This window comes from Nansenia antarctica (genome assembly GCF_963989245.1).
Source record: "Nansenia antarctica genome assembly, chromosome: 6".
In the NCBI taxonomy this organism is placed as follows: Eukaryota; Metazoa; Chordata; class Actinopteri; order Argentiniformes; family Microstomatidae; genus Nansenia; species Nansenia antarctica.
Window position 1 is genome coordinate 35,612,723 of NC_137676.1, and position 9,185 is coordinate 35,621,907.

The 9,185-nt window shown below is 45.8% G+C and overlaps 1 pseudogene across 1 annotated transcript in view; it reads right to left on the minus strand.

Moving 5' to 3' along the window:
• The window catches only part of LOC308160459 (protein bassoon-like), a 63,134-nt pseudogene extending 56,970 nt beyond the window's left edge, over window positions 1–6,164 (minus strand). Inside the window, exon 1 of the transcript in view lies at window positions 5,986–6,164. The product of the transcript in view is annotated as a protein bassoon-like (transcript). The remainder of the gene's footprint in view (window positions 1–5,985) is intronic.
• Window positions 6,165–9,185: the final 3,021 nt, after the last annotated feature.

Sequence of the window (9,185 nt, forward strand, 5' to 3'; positions counted from 1 at the left end):
ACGACTGCTACTAGGGCATGGTGGGAGTCCTCTGAAGGAATCAAGGTCTTATCGGCCTGGAACCAAGGGTCTGGATATGAATGCATGCCGAGTTTGTGGGTGGGTGTTTTTGTGTGATTATGTGTGTGTGTGTGTGTGTGTGTGTGTGTGTGTGTGTGTTTGTGTGTCTTAACGGCTTGGCAAACTCCTATACTAGGATCAAAGATGGCTTCCCTCGGCCGTTCCACGTGTTCTAATTCGAGTGTGTCCAGAAGCGTTGCAAGGGAAGAAGAGCTTCAAAGAGACCGTGTCTTCCTTGTTAAGTGCACACTGACTTGTATTTCCAGACTGAATGCATGAGACCATGTCATAAAAGAGCCGCTATAAGAAACATTAGCTCATTCTTCAAAGTATCTCAAGTCAGCGTTTCGCTCAAATGGACATGGACAGGGTAACCATGGATATGACACACACACACACACACACAATTTATTTTCCATTTCCTGGTTGCTTTTCAACCAAACAAAACAAAGACCCTTCACTAATTATCTCCGGGAAACAATCAAGCGTCGCTCCCGGACTGCAATCACTCTCTCTCCACGCTCGCTCGCTCACGCGTAATTAAATCAACCAGGATATATTCACTTTCAGGATGACGGCCATAGACGGCGAAAGAAGTACCGTAGAAAAAAAAACGCGACACGGCAGGCGGATGAGACACATGTCCTCGCGGCTTAAAATAAAACCCTAAATCCCTGGCTTTTATCTCTCCGACAATAGGGCGAGCTTCTCTCACTTTCTCAGGCTCGCGGGAGGGAGAAGCTGGAAGTGGTGGCAGACTTGAAGACAAAAGCCGAGCTCAATGAGCGGTGCCCGGGGATTTGGCTGAGAGCGTATACGACGTCCTAGAACTCTGTCGGCTCCTTCTCCTGTTTAGGAAGAACAGCCTCTCTGACCCTGTCTGACCAGCAGGAGGCATCAGTAGACCTGTAGACCCACACATTACGCACGTACATACAGTAGGCCTAGTGTGCGTCCTAATTGTTTGTTTTTCTTCTCTTATCCTTTCCTTCTCTTATCGCACGTTTCCTTCTCAAAAAAATCATTGGAGGAGAGTATCTTAAGAGGAGAGAAGAAACCTTCAATATGTTTTCTCCCCCGGATGCGTTTTGGGAAAGAAGGGGAGGAAGGAAGGAGGAGACTGGGGGATAGAGGATAGACGATTGGGACGCACCCCTTCACCTTCTTTCACCTACACAGCTACACCTGCATCTCTGCTTACAGCTACAGTATTTCTGCTTGCAGTCGCACCAGCGTCCCCTCCTTAATGGTCTACATTAAACAGGACGTCAGGAGAGGCTGGTGAGGATGGTATCGATGCCATTCCTCATTCTGTTCCATGCATTACAATGAGCCCATCCTCCGATGTCTACCTCCACCAGCCTCCTCCCTCCACCAGTCTCCCTTACAGTATGTATCATATGTCAATGCCACACACAACCTACAGTACTTACCCCGCAAGCGATATTCAAGTCAATTCATTTCACTCACCTCCCACGAGATCTCACAGGATAACAATATCACAACAACCCTCGGCCCCAACAGTCAAAACCGGTGACCAGAGTTCATGGATACAGTATGTTCATAACAATAATATCATTCTTCAACCACCATCAGAAAGTGTATCACAATTACATCACAATTCATTGCATTGCATAAAATGTTGGCATTTAGCAGACGCCTTATCCCAAAGCGACTTACAACAAATGCATGTCTAAGTACGTGAATCATCTATCCATCAAGAAAAGTAATCCCTGCTTGGTTGAGATGGTTGCGTTGAAGGTACATTCATGAAAGCAGCCAGCAGTGTGAGACAGACTATACCTCTCATCCAATCAGATAAGATCAGCAGAAAGTACCCACACACAAAATAAAATGAATCCATCACCTGGCCTAAATGGAAAATCCACTCAATAGACGTCATGGTGATAAAAAACGGACGTTTCCATGGCGTGCTCTCCAAAACTCCCACGGATTGTAGATGATCATTTACTATGGATGCAGGCAGCACAGTGCTGGAAAAGAATGAGTCTCTCATGATATAATGGTTGTGAGCCTACATCCTTCACCTCCTCTACCTGGCCAGAGACAGTATTCAAACAAGGAGGCCGTCCCTGGGCAATAAAGCACACTGAATGGAAAGAGGCCTGGATGTTCCCTTGAGTTTATGTGTCATAACAAACTAATTGAAAGGGATGAGACTTACTGACCATGAAAAATATATATATATATTTTTTTTTTTAAGATAGAGAAAGATATAAAAAAAGAAAACAAACATGTTTTTTTCCCTGTCTCTAGCATCGTGACTGCCAATACCACTTGTTCTTGCTTAAGGTTTGACTTTTACTTACAATGACTGTTGACTGTTGTATAGTTCATTCACTTATGTAAGTTATTATTGTAAGTCACTTCAGATTAAAGCATGTTAAATGACTGGTGAATGTAGAGCAACGTTCTATTTCGTACCAGAAAGGGTTCTTTGGTTGGATAGTTAGAACCATCACTAACGGCAAAGAACCTCTTAATCAATCAGCCAATCATCCAATCAATCAATCAATCAATCGCGTAATCAATCAGTGCAATCAAACTGTATTCGTATTGCAGCGTTTTGTCACCGAGTGCTTCATAAGAGTTTAGGCTGCAGCTACTGTTCAAGTCGCAAGAGGAAGATCTCTGGCCTGAACGATGCAAGGCGACGGCCCGCTCATTGGTAGCATTTTGGTAAAAGTGTCTTGCCCAAGGACACCTCGACATGTGGCCAGCCTGAGTTCGAACCCCCGATCTGCCGACCTTGCCATCATTAGACGACGACTCTACCTCTTGCACCACAGCCGCCCGTTGGTGTACAGTATGTGGGCCTGCTGGTTCTCGCACCACCAGGCAATAATACATATATAGGACAAAAACAATCCATCATAAGGTGCCCCTGGCTGTTACAAGGCCCGAGACAGCTGCTTCTTTCACCATGTGACTGTGTTTCTGTGTGTCGGTGGTGTGTAGGAGTTGGAGACAGATAACAGGAACATCTGTAGCCTGTACTGTACTGTACTGTACTGTACAGGAGACCTTCTGTTGTCCAGACAGGGTCAGAGATGCCTGGCCTGGAATAATGTCTCTCATGTCCATCTCTGGCAGGGACAGGAAGTGAGCCCCTGACCTTTGGCAGGGAGAGGAAGTGCCCCCCCCGCCAGGTCAGATCAGACAGCATCCGTTACACATCTCTCTTCATGTTCATGTGGAAACTGTCTCTAGGACATTCTGTGGCCGTCTTCCTCTCACAAACCATCTGTTAGTGGAAAATGAGATTTGTCTCTGTTTTGTTAGTAGGATCCTTGGGACGACCTTCACCTTTGACCTAATCCCTTATCCTAAAACCCAGCCCATGACCCTTCGACCCCGTTGTCTCAATTCTATTCAATTCAATGAGCTTTATTGGCATGGGAAACAACCGTCTACAATGCCAAAGCAAGTTAATTTACAAATAGTTCTCTCTCGCACACACAGACACACACACACACCCACACATACACACACACACACACACACACACCTAATCTTTCTCCATCTATTATGAGCATACTATGAGTGTTGATTAACAAGGACATTTGGAAGTCACCTACGTTTGTATGTGTTTTAATCATAATTGATATGCAGGTGCTGAATATGTTTTAGAAGCATGTTATTTGTGTATAAAGACACACCTGAGACCACTACACTACAACGTGTCCTCTCTCATCGTGAACATCTGAATCTCCACACTCTGCCTAGTCTATCTATAGCAGCGTGTCACAAGCCCATCCTACTAAATTCGATGAACTGCAACGGCAGCAATTTGTAGGCCTCGCATCATTGGACAGAGTAGGAGGAGGGGTGATCATCACGGTCTCTCAACAGCTGGAGCTGAAACCTACCGACCTTTATAGAAACATATAGGCCTAGTGGCCTACCTATCTGAGCGAGCCTGGATGAACATAGCTCTATCAGCCGCTTTGAGTTCAGGGGCCTTTCAAGCAACAACACCGTAAAAACACGCCCTTTCAGGGAGGGAGAAATATGAGAGAGAGTAGGGGGGTTAGTGGGGAGAGGGGGGGGAGAGAGAGGGAGTCGGAGAGAGAGAGAGAGTCGGAGAGAGAGAGAGAGAGAGAGAGAGAGGCTGACAAGCACGGGCCGTGTGTGCGCGCGGACCACGGTGGCGCGCAAACACGATGCACGTGATTCAATCTGTTCACATGGACTTCTATTACATCGTTATAAATACTTCATGTAGACGCACTTTCACATCAGCGGCGCCGTTCTGATCAACCGCTCTGAGAAAAAACGGCCTCTAAACGTTTAACACCCAAACTATTTTTGACACGTCAATTCTGAGAAATTATAAGCTGGGATAGTGAGAGTTTAAAAACGAGGAAATGCTTAGGCCTAATATATTTAACCGAAGGAAAATATATAATATAGTATAACGCTCTGTTTTGCTCTCAGTCTGTCATTGCACTGTGATGCTCTAAACGGGGGGGGGGGGGGTCTCAATGTTGTTGATCTTCTTGAGGATCCTCTAATCCACAATAGACTTCAGATTGTCGAGCCTTCTATTCAGCCAATTGGCATCATCCCTATCCCTACATAAGTTACCCCGCCGCCCCAGCAGATCACACTACAGAACAAGACACGTGAGCGTTTTTTCAAAATCAAAGAGCGTGTTCTCTTTCCACTGCAGCTGGTCATCTACCATCATCAACCCCGATATCTGTAGGCATGCACCGTCTCAACAGTGACCCCGTCGATGACATCAGGTGATGGGGTCTCCCTCGTCCTTTTGAGGTCTATCCCCAGCTCTTTAGTCTTAGACACATTGGGTTCCAGGTTGACTACACCATGAAATGAATGAAGATATAATAGCCTTTAATGTCATATAATATATGAATCATATATTATTATTATTATTATTATTATTATATCATGAATCAAGTCATGAATGTGTCTCAACCGCATTATGCGGTTCTCTCAGTATGTCGGTCTTAGCAGGGTTAACCCTAACTCTTAACATCTAAACATCCTATCAAAACATCAACAAATAATCAGGACAGGTGATTCACGAGGAAATAACATTAATTGTGCCCGAAATAGGCAACATTGACAGCGAGAGTCATTCTAAGCATCTGATCTGGTACCACAGCATCCACAATCAGAGGATGGGGTCGTTTGCACGTCATTATCGAGAGAGTGGCGAGACTAACGTGAATGACTTACGATACTACCACAAACACGCGCGCGCGCGTACGCACACACACACACACACACACACACACGCACACACACACACACACGCATGCACGCAAACAAGCACATACGCACACACGCACACACGCACACACACACACACACACACACACACACACACACACACACACACACACACACACACACACGCATGTACGCAAACAAGCACACACAGCATCCTCCCCTGCAAACACCCATGCGGAAACGGAGCTCCACCATCCTTCGTGACAGCTTCGAAATAAACCATCATTTTGTAAAATGTCGTATCCTACGATATTATAATGCAAGTTGTATTCCAGAGGTGAATACAACACACTTGAATGAAAATGCTGTTTCTCTAGCTGTGAATGACACGTCCCGTGTCAAGAGAAATGGACAGTATTTTCATATGTGTATTCCCCGGGACGGGTTCAATAAAACCAAGTCAATCGTAAAATAGGAAGTGACATTATATACATCTAATAGTACAGTTAAAGACGGAATTAATTACAAGAATAACCAAATATAATAGTAGCCTGATGCCGTCCTTGCTTCCCTGACTAATGCAACCGGACCTTTGGTTAAAAATAAATAAATAAAAATAAAATCCCAGGTATACTCGGAAATCAAATCGTTTTTCATTTTCAAAACATTTTGCATCATTGCACCAATACCAAGGACGGTTCTTACCTATTCATCCCCATCCCCGGTCCGCCACCCGCTCCTACCCCGGCTGCAGTACCATTCACGGGCTTCATGAGCTGTCCAGAGCCCGGTGGTGCTGAAATGGAACCCGGAGCTCCAGCCATAGAGATGGAGCCCGGTTCCCCTGGTTGTCCGCCTCCTTCGAGGCTGGCTTCGTTCCCCATTGTCTCTGGTGAGGAGACGGAGGACGCTAATTGTATCAATCAGCAGTATATTATATTAATATGTTTAAAAAAAAAAATGACTCAGAGCGAACTCAGCGATGCTCTTCTACCGCCATCATCACCTACGATCCAGGGACCTGCGTGGGGCACGCGCACAGTCAGACCGCGAGAAGCGGAGAAGGGCACGAGCGCTGCTGACGCTCACTGACTGGAGAGACGCGCGCGTGCACGCTGGATTCTCCTGTTCCTTGGAGGAGTGCGCGTGCGTGCGAACGTCTTGGGGTGGTGGTGCTCTATTGATGTATCACGTGTGGACTATTGTGACTCCTCTCTATAAGGTGAGGCGTATATGAAACTTTGAGACATTTATTTTGCTGATATTTTGCTACCTAATTGACTCCAGTCGTGAGATTCTTTTTGTGTATAAGGTTGAGCCTGGGCGCCAAAAATATCTACAACTTTCTATGTGTTTCATCCGCTAATAAGTTAACAGTAAGCAATTAGTGTGAGTCACAGTTTGGAGTGCCAACGTGCACATGTCTCTGCTGATTCATTCAACACCAGACCTTAGGATCATAACCCACGGCTTAACGGTGGTCTTATAAACAGACATGTGAATGAGAACAATTTAGTCATGAAAGATGACCATATTGACATCACTGGCACTGGTTTGTCACCAAATCCCTCGCTCCATGTCACTTTTGACGGATCTCTCATTCAATGTGCTTCATTGGCATTAAAAGATTAGTATCAAACCCTAACCCTAACCCAGTATGGCCTAAATAAATAGTATGTAGTATGGTTAGTGTGCAGTATACTTTTAATCAACAGCTATGTGAGTATTCAGACACGGCCAAACTGTGTTTTGGGTTTGATGGCTTGAGATGAATGTGAAGTATAGAGGCCCCTTGTGGGGAATAAACGAACTGTACATTGTCTCACTGCATTCACTGGGTCTACCCAGCTTACAGGAGGACCAAAGGAGGACTATTACGACAATAAAGCTTATCATTATTCAGAATCTGAAAAGGCAACAACAACAACCAAAAAATCCTTATTGTCCCTTCACCCTGTCCTCTTTGATTGGGAAACGCACACAGTTCCCTGAAGCCACTGCAGAGGGAGGGTGGGAGGGAGGGAGGGAGGGAGGGAGAAACCCCTCGGTTGGGATGCCGAGCAGTCCTCCTTCGAGCCCCAGGAATACAAATGATATAAATCATAGCGGGTTACAGCCCCGCCACTTCAAGGTTGCGAAATCCTTTTTGTAGGGAAAATTAAACAATAAAAAACATTCTTCCTCCTGAACTTTCTTCCTCTGTCCACCCTCTGTGTGGGCCGGGCCTCCATCTAACAGGCCGGGCCTACCGCACCCGGGTAATATCTCTCACTTTCTGACAGGCTCACACGATGGCGGTATGGAGGGCAGCATACTTAAAGAGATTAGAATGAGGCGTGTGCCAACGCACCACTCCACCTCGGGTGACAGGGACGGGGGAACCCCATTGGCTGAGCCAGGGTGATGGATGGACGGATGGATGGATGGGGTGGGCCGGGCCGGGCCGGGCCGGGCCGGCGTTGATGATGAGCACTTTGGCTGCCCACCTGTTCCTTGGACTGGAGGAGGTGGCACAGGAAGGAGAGGTCTTAATGATGTCGTTAATGTCCACCTCTCCACTCGTTCATATCGCCTCCTCTCCTCCTGTCATCCGGTCTCCCCTCCTCTTCTCTTCTCTGTCATATCTCCTTTCTTTCACTATTGATGAATAAAATGCTTTAAATGTGAGACGACGATGATGATGATGATGATGATGGCTTTTATTTCAACAGTTCCCAGCAGTATAAGTGCAGAGATCTGCCAGTCAGCTTAAAGCAAATCCAGCCCTTTTAACCACTGTCACCGAGACAACCGTTTAGATCTGAGAGCATTGGCATGTGCTGAAACCTGAAACAGGCCCACCGTCGGCCATATTGCTCATATCTATCCAATCCATCTCCGATCTGCCAAAGTGCATGTCGACTATTTTATTGATCTGTCTGTTTTTATCAAGGTATCTGTAATTCTGGCGACAGGATTAAACCCCTTGAGATGCATCATCTAGTTTTCAAAGGGGTCCGGTGTGAACTGACAGGATTTCAAATGAGCAAATGATTCGAATGCTATTATTCTAAACAATTCAACCCAGTTCTATCAATATGTGTCTCAAACTGGAGGGAAGATATAGAAGCAGGAAGATAAGCCTAAATCGGCAGGCCTAGACTAGAATATAGATTAGATTAGATTCGATTAGATTCAACTTTATTGTCATTGCAGAGTACAAGAACCACACAACGAAATGCAATATATTAAACTGAACTCGGTGAAAAAGCGACTATGGAACTGTAGCCTCCTATGAATGGGTGTCAGCTCCTCCATCTAATACTTGGTTGGCTCTGTGCCAAGAACCTGTCCCACATCCACCTTATTCCATCTATTAAAGCTATTTCCAGTTATTCATGAAGGCTTGTTGGACAGCCGGTGAGGATAGTGCTCGGAATTGACTCATCATTGACTCAGCGTGACGGTAAGACTCATCGTGACGAAAGCATTGTCGTGACGTAATAATCATCATCCGTCAGCCGTTATGTAAAACAGCGTACAGCCCTGTTGATAGGCTAACTGAGCAGCCAGGAAGTCAGGTGACCCTCTGCTCTAGCGTACAGGCACAGAGAGAGAGAGAGGGCAACACAGAACAATGATGGCTACAACACTTTATAACCAGGTTCTATGTTCTATGAAGTCTCCTGATACTAGCTGTAGTCGTGTAGCGTTTGAGGAACGAAAGCTTAAAGCAAGGATGGGATGTCTGTCGCCCGTGTCCTGAGTCATTGTGGAGTCATATTCGCATTGCCTTTCCTAATGGCCTCTGACGAGATCAATAAAGTTGTATTGAATTGAATTGAATCTGTGAGCAGGCTTTTATGAATGGACTGGACTCTGACTGTACTGCAACACTGCGATCTGACGGAGACGTAGCCCCCTAG